A 16,355-nucleotide genomic window follows, 5' to 3' on the forward strand; every position below is an offset into this window, starting at 1 on the left:
CATTTTTGTAACTTCCAGATATAACTTGTGTGTTAGTGTATGGATCTCTCTGACATTGTACCACAAGGTTCCATATCACAAAGGAAATGCTGGGATTGATTTTGGGGGTAATTGCCTCAAAATATTAGGAATTAGGGGCAAAAAAAGGGGCAAAAAACAAGCATTTTTCTAGTTTCATGACAATAACTTGTGTGAAAGTGTATGGATCTTTCTGAAATTGTACTACAAGGTTCCATATCACAAAAGGAAAGTTGGAATTGAGTTTGGGGGTAATTGCCCGAAATGTTTAGGAATAAGGGGCCAAAAAGGGGCCAAAAATAAGCATTTTTCTAGTTTCCAGACAATAACTTGTGTTTAAGTGTATGGATCTCTCTGAAATTGTACTACAAGGTTCCATATCACACAGGGAATGCTGGGATTGATTTTGGTGGTAATTGCCTCAAAATTTTAGGAATTAGGGGCAAAAAAAGGGGCAAAAAACAAGCATTTTTCTAGTTTCATGACAATAACTTGTGTGTAAGTGTTTGGATATTTCTGAAATTGTACTACAAGGTTCCATATCACAAAGGGAAAGCTGGAATTGAGTTTGGGGGTAATTGCCCGAAACGTTTAGGAATTGGGGGCCAAAAAGGGGCCAAAAAACACATTTTTCTAGTTTCCAGACAACAACTTGTGTTCAAGTGTATTGATCTCTCTGAAATTGTACTGCAAGGTACCATACCGCAAAGGGAAGGCTGGGATTGGAGTTGGGGGTGATGAATCATAAGGGGGTTCAAAAAATTTGGGGGGGGGGATTTTTGGTTTTTTTTCCTTTTTTTTCTTTTTTTCCTTTTTTTTTTCTTTTAAAATTTTCCATTTTAAGTTGGTTATTTCTGATTAATATTTAAAAGCAAATAAACATGATATGGTAGGAGATACACACCAAACAGGATGTGTAAATTTATATATAATTAGTATTCTGCAATAGCAAGAAATTTTCAATTGCACAGTATTGCACAATAGCAAGAAATCTTCAATTGCACAGTATTGCGCAATAGCAAGAAATCTTCAATTGCACAGTATTGCGCAATAGCAAGAAATATCCAATAGCACAATATTGCGCAATAGCAAGAAATTGTCAATTGTGCAGTATTGCGCAATAGCAAGAAATATTCAATTGCACAGTATTGTGCAAAAGAAGATACTTCATATAAATTGCTTATTTCTTGACCAATTTCAATGGGGTTTTATTCTTGAATTCTTGGGGTTCTTTAATATGCTGAATCTAACCGTGTATTAAGTTTTTGGATTTTGGGCCCTGTTTTTAAATTGGTCCACATTGAGGTCCAAAGGGTCCAAAATTAAACTTTGTTTAATTTTATCAAAAATTGAATTATTGGGGTTCTTTGATATGCCAAATCTAATCGTGTATTTAGATTCTTAATTTTTGGTTCCGTTTTCAAATTGGTCTACATTCAGGTCCAAAGGGTCCAAAATTAAACTAAGTTTGATTTTAATAAAAATTGAATTCTTAGGGTTCTTTGATATGCTGAATCCAAACATGTATTTAGATTTTTGATTATGGGCCCAGTTTTCAAGTTGGTCCAAATCGGGGTCCAAAATTAAACTTTGTTTGATTTCAACAAAAATTGAATATATGGGGTTCTTTGATATGCTGAATCTAACCATGTATTTAGATTTTTGATTTTTGGGCCCCGTTATCAACTTTGTCCACATTGAGGTCAAAAGGGTCCAAAATTAAACTTTGTTTGATTTCATCAAAATTGAATTCTTGGGGTTCTTTGATATGCTGAATCTAACCATGTATTTAGATTTTGGATATTGGACCATAATAGGTGAATGTCCAATTTAAAATTTTTAAGTTCTTAGACCACATTCATTCTGTGTCAGAAACCTATGCTGTGTCAAATATTTAATCACAATCCAAATTCTGAGCTGTATCAAGCTTGAATGTTGTGTCCATACTTGCCCCAACTGTTCAGGGTTCGACCTCTGTGGTCGTATCAAGCTGCGCCCTGCGGAGCATTTTATTAATTATTATTATTTTTTTTTTCTTCCGCCTAATTTTGTTCTCGCGTAAAATTTTTGTTTCGCAAGATGTCGCTTAGATATCTCTTATATAGTATCATACAGTTTATGCGCTTTTTATTTTCACCCATTCTAAGCCGAACAATTTTCTTTGTAGGAGTTATCTCCCCGAACACTGGTTTCCTTGTGACTGCATCTCCTCCGTAACTGTAAAAGAAAGCGACAAATTTATTTTACCAAATGGCTCGCTATATCCTCAGGATATTTTGTCCAATTTTGACGGAAGCGATACGAAGACTCCATATGAGAGTCATTTCCCCTAATGCATTTGAAATAAGTGATATGCATTTGTAACTGGTAAACCATAAGTGATAGAGACCTAGGGTCTGTTGATTTGAGGTCCTTGGTCCTAAAGAATAGAAAACTAGGTCAAGGTCAAAGGTCAAGGTCATGTTGTGATTTTTTACATTAGGTTCATATCGCTCCTTCCTAGAAAGAGTTATAGATATCGACAAAACAATTTAACCAAAAAGTTTGTCGCAACACGTGTTTACTAGAAATTTTTTGTCGAAATGGTACGCGTCATTTTATTGCAGGGTCAATGTCCCTGTTATGGTCGAATCAACAAATTACTTTCAAAACTTCAAACTTTGCAGCTATCATGTTGTAAATGTTTCTTATCTCAATAATGAACCACAGTCTACCACTACATTCCCCCCCTCCTTTTTTTTCAACTGATTTTTTTTTTAGTTATCCCATTTCAAAGAAAAGAAAAAAAGATCGCTTTTAGTTCCATACATTATACTGTAAAATGCTAATCCTTCTTATGTACAAATTTCTTTCTGAAATAGAAATCCATCCCTGCAAAAATCTGCTCCAATTCATGTATTTTCTGAAATTAATCGATGAGGCACGTGCGGTCCGCTTGATTGCGAAATTAAAATCAATGTATTACTGAAATCCTACACTCAAATTTCTAAACATGCATTAAAATACAAATCTGTGCTCCCGTAAACATGTGTACGTAATATGTATGCATGATCCGACAACAATGACCTGTACAAAATAAAAACAATAGTTATTGTGTTTCTTTGATCAATACACATGTGCTCTGTTCAACGGTCTCCCCTGAAAAGAAATTTATATTCTAACTCCAGACATATATATTCGAGGGTCACGTGACTTCACAACACCATCTCGCGCGCGGACCTAAATTTAGAATAAAACATTGCATATCCAAATAAGGAAAATAAAACTTCCAAGATAAAATTTACTCCGTTTTCCTACAAATTCAATCAAAATGCATACACAACAAATAGATGAAAAATGGAAGTCCGAGGTAACATAGAAACTAGAGAAAATTTATAAACGAATGATGCTAGGATCAATTTTTATGAGGACATCTCAGGCGTCCGTTTAGCTGTGCGGGATGTCTAAGTACGCAGTCACGTTCGGTCAGAATATAGGCGTTATTTAAGTTAGCTGCGTCCCACAGAGAAAGTGCCATGCAATCAATCAATCAATCAATCGACCGACCGACCAACCAACCAACCAACAAAGCAAGCAAAAAACCAATTAATCATGTTTCGGAGGGGAAAGACCGTTTAACAATTATTTTTAAAACAATTGATTTATATTTATTATTATTATTATTTTTTTCTTCCGCCTTATTTTGTTTTCACATAATATTTTTGTTTCACAAGATGTCGCTTAGATATTTCTTATATAATATCATACAGTTTATGCGCTTTTTATTTTCACCCATTCTAAGCCGAACAATTTTCTTTGTAGGAGTTATCTCCCCAAACACTGTTTTCCTTGTGACTGCATCTCCTCTGTAACCGTAAAAGAAAGCGACAAATTTATTTTACCAAATTGCTCGTTATATCCTCAGGATGTTTTGTCCAATTTTGACCGAAGCGATACGTAAACTCCATATGAGAGTTATTTCCCCTTCTGTATTTGACATAAGGGATATATAAATGTATAGCATGAATGGTAAGTGATAGAGACCTAAGGTATATTGATTTGAGTTCCTTGGTCCATTTAAATGAAATTGAGGCCAAGGTCAAAGGTCAAGGTCATATTCTAAATTTGGACTTTTCCTTGTTATTTGATCTCCTCTGTCACTTTTAAAGATACAAATTAAAGAACAAGTGCAAAATGTTTGCCTAATTGTGATTAAGATATGAAACATTTGGTCTGAAACAATCCAATGACATCTTATGGGAGTTATTGTCCCTGAAATGATTCAATATAAGGTTAATTAATTATTACTCCAACTTGGTACATGATAAAGCCATAGGGTCTTTTGCAAACTGTTTGTTGACATATGACCTTGAAAAATGTCAACCGGAAGTGACCTTGAGTGAACCGGAAGTAGTATTTTTTGCACTTATTTCATGGAAAAGTACATAGAAACCATATATTTTTTGAATGATCATAGGTTAACCTATCTTTTGAGACCGGAAGTGACATTTTTATAAACTGGAAGTAGCATATTATCTTCCTTATTACAGGCATAAGTATATACAAACTATATATTTTTGGAATCAGTGTGAATAAAGCTATCATATGAGACCGGAAGTGACATTTTCTAAACCGGAAGTTGGCAATTATCTTTCTTATTTCAGGCAAAAGTATATAGAAACCATTTATTAATTGAATCAGTATGAAGAAATCTATACTTTGATGCTATTAATAACTTTGAGTAAACCAGAAGTAGCTTCCTATCAATTATTTAGAAAATTGATGTGGAAAGACCTTCAATTGTTCTTTGAACAATTGGTTTTTATACGACAGCAAAATAATTTTTGTGGTCGTATATTGGTATGACGTTGGCGTCGTCGTCGTCGTTGTCGGCTTCGTCCTGCGTCGTCCAAAGACACATTGGTTTTCGCACTCTAACTTTAGTTTAAGTAAATGGATCTCTATGAAATTTTACCACAAGGTTCAATACCACAAAAGGAAGGTTGGGATTGATTTTGGGGGTTATGGTACCAACAGTAAAGGAATTAGGGGCCAAAAAGGGGCCAAAAATAAGCATTTTTGTAACTTCCAGACATAACTTGTGTGTTAGTGTATGGATCTCTCTGACATTGTACCACAAGGTTCCATATCACAAAAGGAATGCTGGGATTGATTTTGGGGGTAATTGCCTCAAAATTTTAGGAATTAGGGGCCAAAAAAGGGGCAAAAAACAAGCATTTTTCTAGTTTCATGACAATAACTTGTGTGTAAGTGTATGGATCTTTCTGAAATTGTACTACAAGGTTCCATATCACAAAGGGAAAGCTGGAATTGAGTTTGGGGGTAATTGCCGAAACGTTTAGGAATTGGGGACCAAAAAGGGGCCAAAAATAAGCATTTTTTTAGTTTCCAGACAATAACTTGTGTTCAAGTGTATGGATCTCTCTGAAATTGTACTGCAAGGTACCATACCACAAAGGGAAGGCTGGGATTGATGATGGGGTAATTGCCTCAATATTTTAGGAATTAGGGGCCAAAAAGGGGCAAAAAACAAGCATTTTTCTAGTTTCAGGACAATAACTTGTGTGTAAGTGTATGGATCTTTCTGAAATTGTACTACAAGGTTCCATATCACAAAGGGGAAGCTGGGTTTGAGTTTGGGGGTAATTGCCCTAAACGTTTAGGAATTTGGGGCTAAAAAGGGGCCAAAAAACACATTTTTATACGACCGCAAAAATTTTTGCGGTCGTATATTGGAATGACGTTGGCGTCGTCGTCGTCGTCGTCCGGCGTCGTCCGAAGACACATTGGTTTTCGCACTCTAACTTTAGTTTAAGTGAATGGATCTCTATGAAATTTTACCATAAGGTTCAATACCACAAAAGGAAGGTTGGGATTGATTTCGGGGGTTATGGTACCAACAATTAAGGAATTAGGGGCCAAAAAGGGGCCAAAAATAAGCATTTTTGTAACTTCCAGACATAACTTGTGTGTTAGTGTATGGATCTCTCTGATATTGTACCACAAGGTTCAATATCACACAGGGAATGCTGGGATTAATTTTGGCGGATATTGCCTCAAAATATTAGGAATTAGGGGCCAAAAAAGGGGCAAAAAACAAGCATTTTTCTAGTTTCATGACAATAACTTGTGTGTTAGTGTATGGATCTTTCTGAAATTGTACTACAAGGTTCCATATCACAAAGGGAAAGCTGGAATTGAGTTTGGGGGTAATTGCCCAAAACATTTAGGAATAAGGGGCCAAAAATAAGCATTTTTCTAGTTTCCAGACAAAAACTTGTGTTCAAGTGTATGGATCTCTCTGAAATTGTACCACAAGGTTCCATATCACACAGGGAATGCTGGGATTGATTTTGGGGGTAATTGCCTCAAAATATTAGGAATTAGGGGCCAAAAAATGGGCAAAAAACAAGCATTTTTCTAGTTTCAGGACAATAACTTGTGTGTAAGTGTATGGATCTTTCTGAAATTGTACTACAAGGTTCCATATCACAAAGGGAAAGCTGGAATTGAGTTTGGGGGTAATTGCCCAAAACGTTTAGGAATAAGGGGCCAAAAATAAGCATTTTTCTAGTTTCCAGACAATAACTTGTGTTCAAGTGTATGGATCTCTCTGAAATTGTACTGCAAGGTACCATACCACAAAGGGAAGGCTGGGATTGAGTTTGGGGGTGATGAATCATAAGGGGGTTCAAAAAATTTGGGGGGGGGGATTGTTTTTTTTTTCCTTTTTTTTCTTTTTTTCCTTTTTTTTCTTTTAAAATTTTCCATTTTAAGTTGGTTATTTCTGTTTTATATTTAAAAGCAAATAATAATGATATGGTAGGAGATACACACCAAACAGGATGTGTAAATTATTATAAAATAAGTATTGTGCAATAGCAAGAAATTTTCAATTGCACAGTATTGCACAATAGCAAGAAATCTTCAATTGCACAGTATTGCGCAATAGCAAGAAATCTTCAATTGCACAGTATTGTGCAATAGCAAGAAATATCCAATAGCACAATATTGCGCAATAGCAAGAAATTGTCAATTGTACAGTATTGCGCAATAGCAAGAAATATTCAATTGCACAGTATTGTGCAAAAGAAGATACTTCGTATAAATTGCTTATTTATTGACCAATTTCAATGGGGTTTTATTCTTGAATTCTTGGGGTTCTTTAATATGCTGATTCTAACTGTGTATTAAGCTTTTGGATTTTGGGCCCCGTTTTTAAATTGGTCCACATTGAGGTCCAAAGGGTCCAAAATTAAACTTTGTTTGATTTCATCAAAAATTGAATTATTGGGGTTCTTTGATATGCAGAATCTAACCGTGTATTTAAATTCTTAATTTTTGGTTCTGTTTTCAAATTGGTCTACATTAAGGTCCAAAGGGTCCAAAATTAAACATGTATTTAGATTTTTGATTATGGGCCCAGTTTTCAAGTTGGTCCAAATCGGGGTCCAAAATTAAACTTTGTTTGATTTCAACAAAAATTGAATATATGGGGTTCTTTGATATGCTGAATCTAACCATGTATTTTGATTTTTGATTTTTGGGCCCCATTATCAACTTTGTCCACATTGAGGTCAAAAGGGTCCAAAATTAAACTTTGTTTGATTTCATCAAAAATTGAATTCTTGGGGTTCTTTGATATGCCGAATCTAACCATGTATTTAGATTTTGGATATTGGACCATAATAGTTGAATGTCCAATTTAAAAATTTTAAGTTCTTAGACCACATTCATTCTGTGTCAGAAACCTATGCTGTGTCAAATATTTAATCACAATCCAAATTCAGAGCTGTATCAAGCTTGAATGTTGTGTCCATACTTGCCCCAACTGTTCAGGGTTTCGACCTCTGCGGTCGTATCAAGCTGCGCCCTGCGGAGCATTTTATTCTAGTTTCCAGACAATAACTTGTGTTCAAGTGTATGGATCTGTTATAACAGGAGATCTTAACATCGTTCAAGACCGAGAGTTAAAATCATTCCTCAGTAAAGGACCTAAATATCGTCCCCCGTCAATTATTAATTGGAATGAGTGTCGTAATATCATCCACGACTCACTCCATACTTACTGTTTGAAATGGATAAAACGGGAAAAAGCTGACAAAAAATCTTCAAGCCATTGTTCCACTACTAAAGTGTCTATACTTCTTACCAGTACACTTGGTACAATCAAAAACCTGATAATAAATTGTTCAAATAAGGCCTTCGAAAATAGTGGAATTAATTACTTTTGGAGTGTCAAGAACTCGTTGGAAGTACTTGATAAATTGCATGCATATATTGGTGATTTTGAATCTGTTCAAAGTTTTGATTTTTCTACCCTATATACCACATTGCCTCACATTCTCATTAAGAAAAAATTCACACACCTAATTAAATGGGCATTTAAAAAGTCAGAATGTGAATATATATGTTCAAACTCTTTTAGGCCATTTTTTAGTAGCAATAAACAAAAAAACTATGTCAATTGGACATGCTTTGATACTATATATGCCCTTGAATTTTTACTAGATAACATTTTTGTTCGCTTTGGAGATTCCGTATATCGTCAGGTTATCGGAATTCCAATGGGGACTAACTGTGCACCACTTATTGCGGACCTTTTTTTGTATTGCTATGAGTTACAATTTATGACAAAAATTAGCAAAGACCGATCGAAACAACATCTGATACACAAATTTAATAATACTTTTAGATATTTGGATGATATTTTGGCTCTCAATAATGACGACTTCAGTATGTATACTAAAGAAATTTATCCTGTTGAACTTACTTTAAATAAAGCTAATACTGACAATGACCACTGCCCTTTCCTCGATCTTGATATCTACTGTATATCATTAACGGAAAGCTTAATACTAAAATATATGATAAAAGAGATGATTTTTCATTTCCTATCGTTAATTATCCATTTTTAGATGGTGACGTTTCTTGTCACCATCTTACGGTGTTTATATATCTCAACTTGTACGATTCGCTCGTGTATGTAACAATGTTTTAGATTTTAACGAGAGAAATTTATGTATTACTGAAAAATTATTACACCAGGGTTTTCAATATCACAAACTAGCCAAAACATTTACTAAATTTTATCATCGGTATAAGGACATCATTCGTAAATATAGCTCAACAAGCAGACTTCTTATACGTTCAGGTATTTCACATCCAATTTTTTATGGAAATATTCTTTATAAAGCACAAAAATGTCAGTATTCACCTCTGAAGCTAACAAAACCTTTAAATAGACTTATTAAGAAGGGATATAGTTACGATACTGTTGTCAGGTCATTAAAGATTGCATATTTTGGCGTTAATATTGATTCACTTATAGGGTCTTTGCATCGGCACTAAACACATTTATTTAAAAACCAGTTGTTGGCATGACACGGGTTATGTTCTTCTCATATATGTTATGATGGTATGATACTAAACCCCTAACGGGAAGGATTGTGCCTGATATTCATATGATGAAGACATAATCTTCCAATCAGTTGAATTGAAGTCTGGAGCTGGCATGTCAGTTAACTGCTAGTAGTCTGTTGTTATTTATGTATTTTTGTCATTTTGTTTATTTTCTTTGGTTACATCTTCTGACATCAGACTCGGACTTCTCTTGAACTGAATTTTAATGTGCGTATTGTTATGCGTTTACTTTTCTACATTGGCTAGAGGTATAGGGGGAGGGTTGAGATCTCATAAACATGTTTAACCCCGCCGCATTTTTGCGCCTGTCCCAAGTCAGGAGCCTCTAGGCTTTGTCAGTCTTGTATTATTTTTATACGACCGCAAAAAAAATTTTGTGGTCGTATATTGGTATGACCTTGGCGTCGTCGTCGTCGTCCGGCGTCGTCCAAAGACCCATTGGTTTTCGCACTCTAACTTTAGTTTAAGTGAATGGATCTCTATGAAATTTTACCACAAGGTTCAATACCACAAAAGGAAGGTTGGGATGATTTTGGGGGTTATGGTACCAACAGTAAAGGAATAAGGGGCCAAAAAGGGGCCAAAAATAAGCATTTTTGTAACTTCCAGACATAACTTGTGTGTTAGTGTATGGATCTCTTTGACATTGTACCACAAGGTTCCATATCACAAAAGGAATGCTGGGATTGATTTTGGGGGTAATTGCCTCAAAATATTAGGAATTAGGGGCCCAAAAAGGGGCAAAAAAACAAGCATTTTTTCTAGTTTCATGACAATAACTTGTGTGTAAGTGCATGGATCTTTCTGAAATTGTACTACAAGGTTCCATATCACAAAGGAAAAGCTGGAATTGAGTTTGGGGGTAATTGCTGAAACGTTTAGGAATTGGGGGCCAAAAAGGGGCCAAAAATAAGCATTTTTCTAGTTTCCAGACAATAACTTGTGTTCAAGTGTATGGATCTCTCTGAAATTGTACTGCAAGATACCATTCCACAAAGGGAAGGCTGGGATTGATGATGGGGGTAATTGCCTCAATATTTTAGGAATGAGGGGCCAAAAAGGGGCAAAAAACAAGCATTTTTCTAGTTTCAGGACAATAACTTGTGTGTAAGTGTATGGATCTTTCTGATATTGTACTACAAGGTTCCATATCACAAAGGGAAAGCTGGGTCTGAGTTTGGGGGTAATTGCCCTAATTGTTTAGGAATTTGGGGCCAAAAAGGGGCCAAAAAACACATTTTTCTAGTTTCCAGACAATAACTTGTGTTCAAGTGTATGGATCTCTCTGAAATTGTACTGCAAGGTACCATACCACAAAGGGAAGGCTGGGATTGAGTTTGGGGGTGATGAATCATAAGGGGGTTCAAAAAATTTGGGGGGGGGGGGGGTTTTCCTTTTTTTTTTCTTTTAAAATTTTCCATTTTAATTTGGTTATTTCTGATTTATATTTAAAAGCAAATAATAATGATATGGTAGGAGATACACACCAAACAGGATGTGTAAATTATTATATAATAAGTATTGTGCAATAGCAAGAAATCTTCAATTGCACAGTATTGCGCAATAGCAAGAAATATCCAATAGCACAATATTGCGCAATAGCAAGAAATTGTCAATTGTACAGTATTGCGCAATAGCAAGAAATATTTAATTGCACAGTATTGCGCAAAAGAAGATACTTCGTATAAATTGCTTATTTCTTGACCAATTTCAATGGGGTTTTATTCTTGAATTCTTGGGGTTCTTTAATATGCTGAATCTAACCGTGTATTTAGTTTTTGGATTTTGGGCCCCGTTTTTAAATTGGTCCACATTGAGGTCCAAAGGGTCCAAAATAAAACTTTGTTTGATTTCATCAAAAATTGAATTATTGGGGTTCTTTGATATGCCGAATCTAACCGTGTATTTAGATTCTTAATTTTTAGTTCCGTTTTCAAATTGGTCTACATTAAGGTCCAAAGGGTCCAAAATTAAACTTAGTTTGATTTTAACAAAAATTGAATTTTTAGTGTTCTTTGATATGCTGAATCTAAACATGTATTTAGATTTTTGATTATGGGCCCAGTTTTCAAGTTGGTCCAAATCTGGGTCCAAAATTAAACTTTGTTTGATTTCAACAAAAATTGAATATATGGGGTTTTTTGATATGCTGAATCTAACCATGTATTTAGATTTTTGGGCCCCGTTATCAACTTTGTCCACATTGAGGTCAAAAGGGTCCAAAATTAAACTTTGTTTGATTTCATCAAAAATTGAATTCTTGGGGCTCTTTGATATGCTGAATCTAACCATGTATTTAGATTTTGGATATTGGACCATAATAGGTGAATGTCCAATTTAAAATTTTTAAGTTCTTAGACCACATTCATTCTGTGTCAGAAACCTATGCTGTGTCAAATATTTAATCACAATCCAAATTCAGAGCTGTATCAAGCTTGAATGTTGTGTCCATACTTGCCCATACTGTTCAGGGTTCGACCTCTGCGGTCGTATCAAGCTGCGCCCTGCGGAGCATTTTATTGGTTCTGTTTTCAAATTGGTCTACATTAAGGTCCAAAGGGTCCAAAATTAAACATAGTTTGATTTTAACAAAAATTGAATTCTTAGGTTTCTTTGATATGCTGAATCTAAACATGTATTTAGATTTTTGATTATGGGCCCAGTTTTCAAGTTGGTCCAAATCGGGGTCCAAAATTAAACTTCGTTTGATTTCAACAAAAATTGAATATATGGGGTTCTTTGATATGCTGAATCTAACCATGTATTTAGATTTTTGATTTTTGGGCCCTGTTATCAACTTTGTCCACATTGAGGTCAAAAGGGTCCAAAATTAAACTTTGTTTGATTTCATCAAAAATTGAATTCTTGGGGTTCTTTGATATGCTGAATCTAACCATGTATTTAGATTTTGGATATTGGACCATAACAGGTGAATGTCCAATTTAAAATTTTTAAGTTCTTAGACCACATTCATTCTGTGTCAGAAACCTATGCTGTGTCAAATATTTAATCACATTCCAAATGCAAAGCTGTATCAAGCTTGAATGTTGTGTCCATACTTGCCCCAACTGTTCAGGGTTCGACCTCTGCGGTCGTATCAAGCTGCGCCCTGCGGAGCATTTTATTAATTAGGTCTTTCCACTTTTCTGTGGAAAGACCTATTGGGTTTCTTCTGATTATTATTATTATTTTTTTCTTCTTCCGCCACTTTTTTCTGACGGTGCTTTTTTGTTTCGCAAGATGTTGCTTAGATTTTTTGCATATGATATCAAACAGTTATTACGATTTTGAAACTGACCCTGTTAAGCCGAACACTTTTTATTGTAAGAGTTATCTCCCCAAACACTGTTTTTCTTGTGTACAAATCTACTTCGCAACCGTTAAAGATTACGACAAAATTATTTCACCAATTTGCTTGTTATATCTTCAGGATCTTAAAAATAATTTTGACCGAAGCGGTCCGGAGACTACATATGGGAGTTATTTCCCCTTTTGTATTTTTAATAAGAAAAATGTAGTTGTAGCTTGTAAACCATAAGTGATAAAGACCTAGCGTCTTTTGATTTGAGATCCTTGGTCCAAAATAAAGCTAATAGGGTCAAGGTCAAAGGTCAAGGTCATTTCTAAATTTGGATTTTGGCTTATTTTCACCACTTTTCAAACACGATATAAGATATCGACAACATATTTTTACTTAATTGCAAGTTGCGACATGTCGTAACACATACATATTGGTTAAAAGGGTGCGCTTACATCAAATTAGAGTTTTCTTCCCTCTTTATTCAAAAATATGCATATGGTGATATAACTCATGAACCAAATATAATTAAGATCTAGGGTCTTTTGATTTGAGGTCCTTGGTTGATGACCTTGAAATTAAGCCCAAGGTCATAGATAAAATTGACGTTCTAGATTTTGACCTTTGCTTTTACCTCATTTGTATACATGATAAAGCCATGGGACTTTTTGCATTTAGTTGCAAGCCATATGACCTTGAAAAAGGAACCGGAAGTGACCCTGTGTAAACCGGAAGTAGCTATTTTTTTGTATTTTTTGAATGTAAAAGTATATAGAACCATATATTTTTGGAATCAGTGTCAATTTAACAGTTAATTAATACCGGAAGTAACCTTTTTCAAACCGGAAGTAATAAATTATCTCCCTTATTTAAAAAATATTGTATAGAAACCATATATTTTTGGAATCAGCGTACTATAAAGCTATCATTTGACGCTGTTAATGACATTTTAAACCGAATTTTTACTATTTTCATATCAAAATACTTGTTTTTTTGTGGAAAGACCTTCAATTGTTCTCTGAACAATTGGTTTTTAATTATTATTATTCTTCTTCTTCTTCCTCTTCCGCCGCTTTTAAATTTGAACTATCTGCACCCATTCTCCAAAACTGCTTGTCAGATTAACTTGGGGTTTCACAAATATGCTAGACTAACATGTCTAGTGGTGCAATCAGGGTTTTGTTTGTGCAAAGGGGTTTATAAAGGGGTACTTTGAGGGGCAAAAAGAAAGGAGGGTTTTACTATAGAACCCTATGGGATTTTATTTTTTTAAATTTTCAAATGATTATAAATTGAAAATTGTTTGTGATAGACACAATCTTTTTAATTGAAAATGTTCTAAATGATAAAGCACATTAAATGAAATACAGGGTTAGTCCCCAGGGGTCACCCCAACCCCCCTGCCATTTAAGAAAGTTCTAATATTTTGTAAATGGTCGAGATCCCTACCCCTAAACCATATATATTTTGGTTTGTCATGCTAAGATGGTTTGAATGATATACAGGGTTAGTCCGCAGGGGTCATCCCGACCCCCTGCCGTTTGAGAAAGTTCTAATATCTTGTAAATGGTCAAGATCCTCACCCCTAAACCATATATATTCTGGTTTGTCATGCTAAGATGGTTTGAATGATATACAGGGTTAGTCCCCAGGGGTCATCCCGACCCCCTGCCATTTGAGAAAGTTCTAATATCTTGTAAATGGTCGAGATCCCCACCCCTAAACCATATATATTCTGGTTTGTCATGCTAAGATGGTTTGAATGATATACAGGGTTAGTCCCCCGGGGTCATCCCGACCCCCTGCCATTTGAGAAAGTTCTAATATCTTGTAAGTGGTCAAGATCCCCACCCCTAAACCATATATATTCTGGTTTGTCATGCTAAGATGGTTTGAATGATATACAGGGTTAGTCCCCAGGGGTCATCCCGACCCCCTGCCATTTAAGAAAGTTCTAATATCTTGTAAGTGGTCAAGATCCCCACCCCTAAACCATATATATTCTGGTTTGTCATGCTAAGATGGTTTGAATGATATACAGGGTTAGTCCCCAGGGGTCATCCCGACCCCCTGCCATTTGAGAAAGTTCTTATATCTTGTAAATGGTTGAGATCCCCACCCCTAAACCATATATATTCTGGTTTGTCATGATAAAGCACATCAAATGAAATACAGGGTTAGTCCCCAGGGGTCACCCCCACCCCATGCCATTTAAGAAAGTTCTAATATCTTGTAAGTGGTCAAGATCCCCACCCCTAAACCATATATATTCTGGTTTCTCATGCGAAGATGGTTTGAATGATATACAGGATTAGTCCCCAGGGGTCACCCCCACCCCCTGCTATTTAAGAAGTTCTAATATCTTGTAAGTGGTCAAGATCAACACCCCTAAACCATATATATTCTGGTTTGTCATACCAAGATGGTTTGAATGATATACAGGGTTAGTCCCCAGGGGTCATCCTGACCCCCTGCCATTTGAGAAAGTCCTAATATCTTGTAAATGGTCGAGATCCCACCCCTAAACCATATATATTCCTGTTCATCATGTCTCGAACATTTGAATGACATATAAGGTCAGTCCCCAGGGGTTCCCCCCACCCCCAATGTTCTAATATCTTGTAAATGATTGAGATCCCCACCCCTAAACCATATATATTCCTGTTCGTCGTGTCTCAAACATTTGAATGAAGTATAGGGTCAGTCCCCAGGGGTTCTCCCCACCCCCAATGTTCTAGTATGTTGTAAATGGTCGAGATCCCACCCCTAAACCATATATATTCTGGTTTGTCATGCCAAGATGATTTGAATGATATACAGGGTTAGTCCCCAGGCATCACCAATGCATATAATTTTACTGGACCAAACCAATTTTCACTGGACTTTGTCCAATGTCAGGGGACCCTGGGAATTACGAATTATGGGAGCTTCGTTTGGGAGACTTCGTAACAGCATCCTGTTACAATCATTTCTTGTTCCTATTGAAAATTGAATTATTATGCCCCAGCCATATAGGAGAGGGCATAAAGTTTAACCCTTGTCCATCTGTACCTCCATCTGTTTGTGCGTCCGTCCGTCCGGTCTTGTTAGCACTCTCACGTGTACAATTCTTGCCAGATTTTTATGAAACTTATATCATAGGTTCAGAGCTCCAGATAAGAATTCACAAATTGGGGTTTTTACCCAGCATTTTTTTATGTAATTGGGTGATAAAGTTTTTTAATTGCATTATCAATTCCAATTCACCCCTCAAGCAAATATCAAATTGGGTTTTTCACCACCAAGCTCCTTAATGTATTGGGTTTTTTCATCAACACAATATTGAATATTTAGGCATGTTATAATCACATTATATCAAACCCAGATGTGTTTCCATCTTAAATGTGTTTCTTTCTTTGTATATGTGCTTAGCTGTTTTATTTGGTTTATTCACTGACGAGCAATTGTACGTTTAATTTGTGTCCCGTTTTAAACGTTCTGTCAGTTTTGTATTTTCTCAAAACTTATGTAAACTGCAGCTGGTGTCACTAGTTGGACAGTAACTAATTGCCTTTCTAGATCCCGTATGATCACCCTACAGTTTATAGTTGGGGTAGATGTGGCTAAGTGTTTACAT

The 16,355-nt window shown here is 35.6% G+C and overlaps 1 protein-coding gene and 2 long non-coding RNA genes across 4 annotated transcripts in view; 2 read left to right on the forward strand and 1 right to left on the reverse strand.

The window, feature by feature from the left end:
* On the reverse strand, positions 1 to 8,004 carry LOC127724817 (uncharacterized). Its single transcript, XR_007992729.1, has 2 exons — positions 7,770 to 8,004; positions 1 to 1,894 (listed from the first exon to the last, which is right to left on the reverse strand). It is a non-coding gene; the product is annotated as an uncharacterized LOC127724817 (long non-coding RNA).
* The window catches only part of LOC127724647 (uncharacterized), a 182,369-nt gene that overhangs the window by 81,988 nt on the left and 84,026 nt on the right, over positions 1 to 16,355 (forward strand). The gene's annotated exons all lie outside the window — the stretch shown is intronic.
* Positions 4,704 to 16,355, forward strand: part of LOC127724758 (uncharacterized) — a 24,464-nt gene continuing 12,812 nt past the window's right edge. Inside the window, exons 1-2 of the long non-coding RNA XR_007992657.1 lie at positions 4,704 to 6,025; positions 6,338 to 7,391. This is a non-coding gene — a long non-coding RNA (uncharacterized LOC127724758). The remainder of the gene's footprint in view (positions 6,026 to 6,337; positions 7,392 to 16,355) is intronic.

Source organism: Mytilus californianus, unplaced genomic scaffold (genome assembly GCF_021869535.1).
Source record: "Mytilus californianus isolate M0D057914Y unplaced genomic scaffold, xbMytCali1.0.p SCAF_14, whole genome shotgun sequence".
NCBI lineage: Eukaryota > Metazoa > Mollusca > Bivalvia > Mytilida > Mytilidae > Mytilus > Mytilus californianus.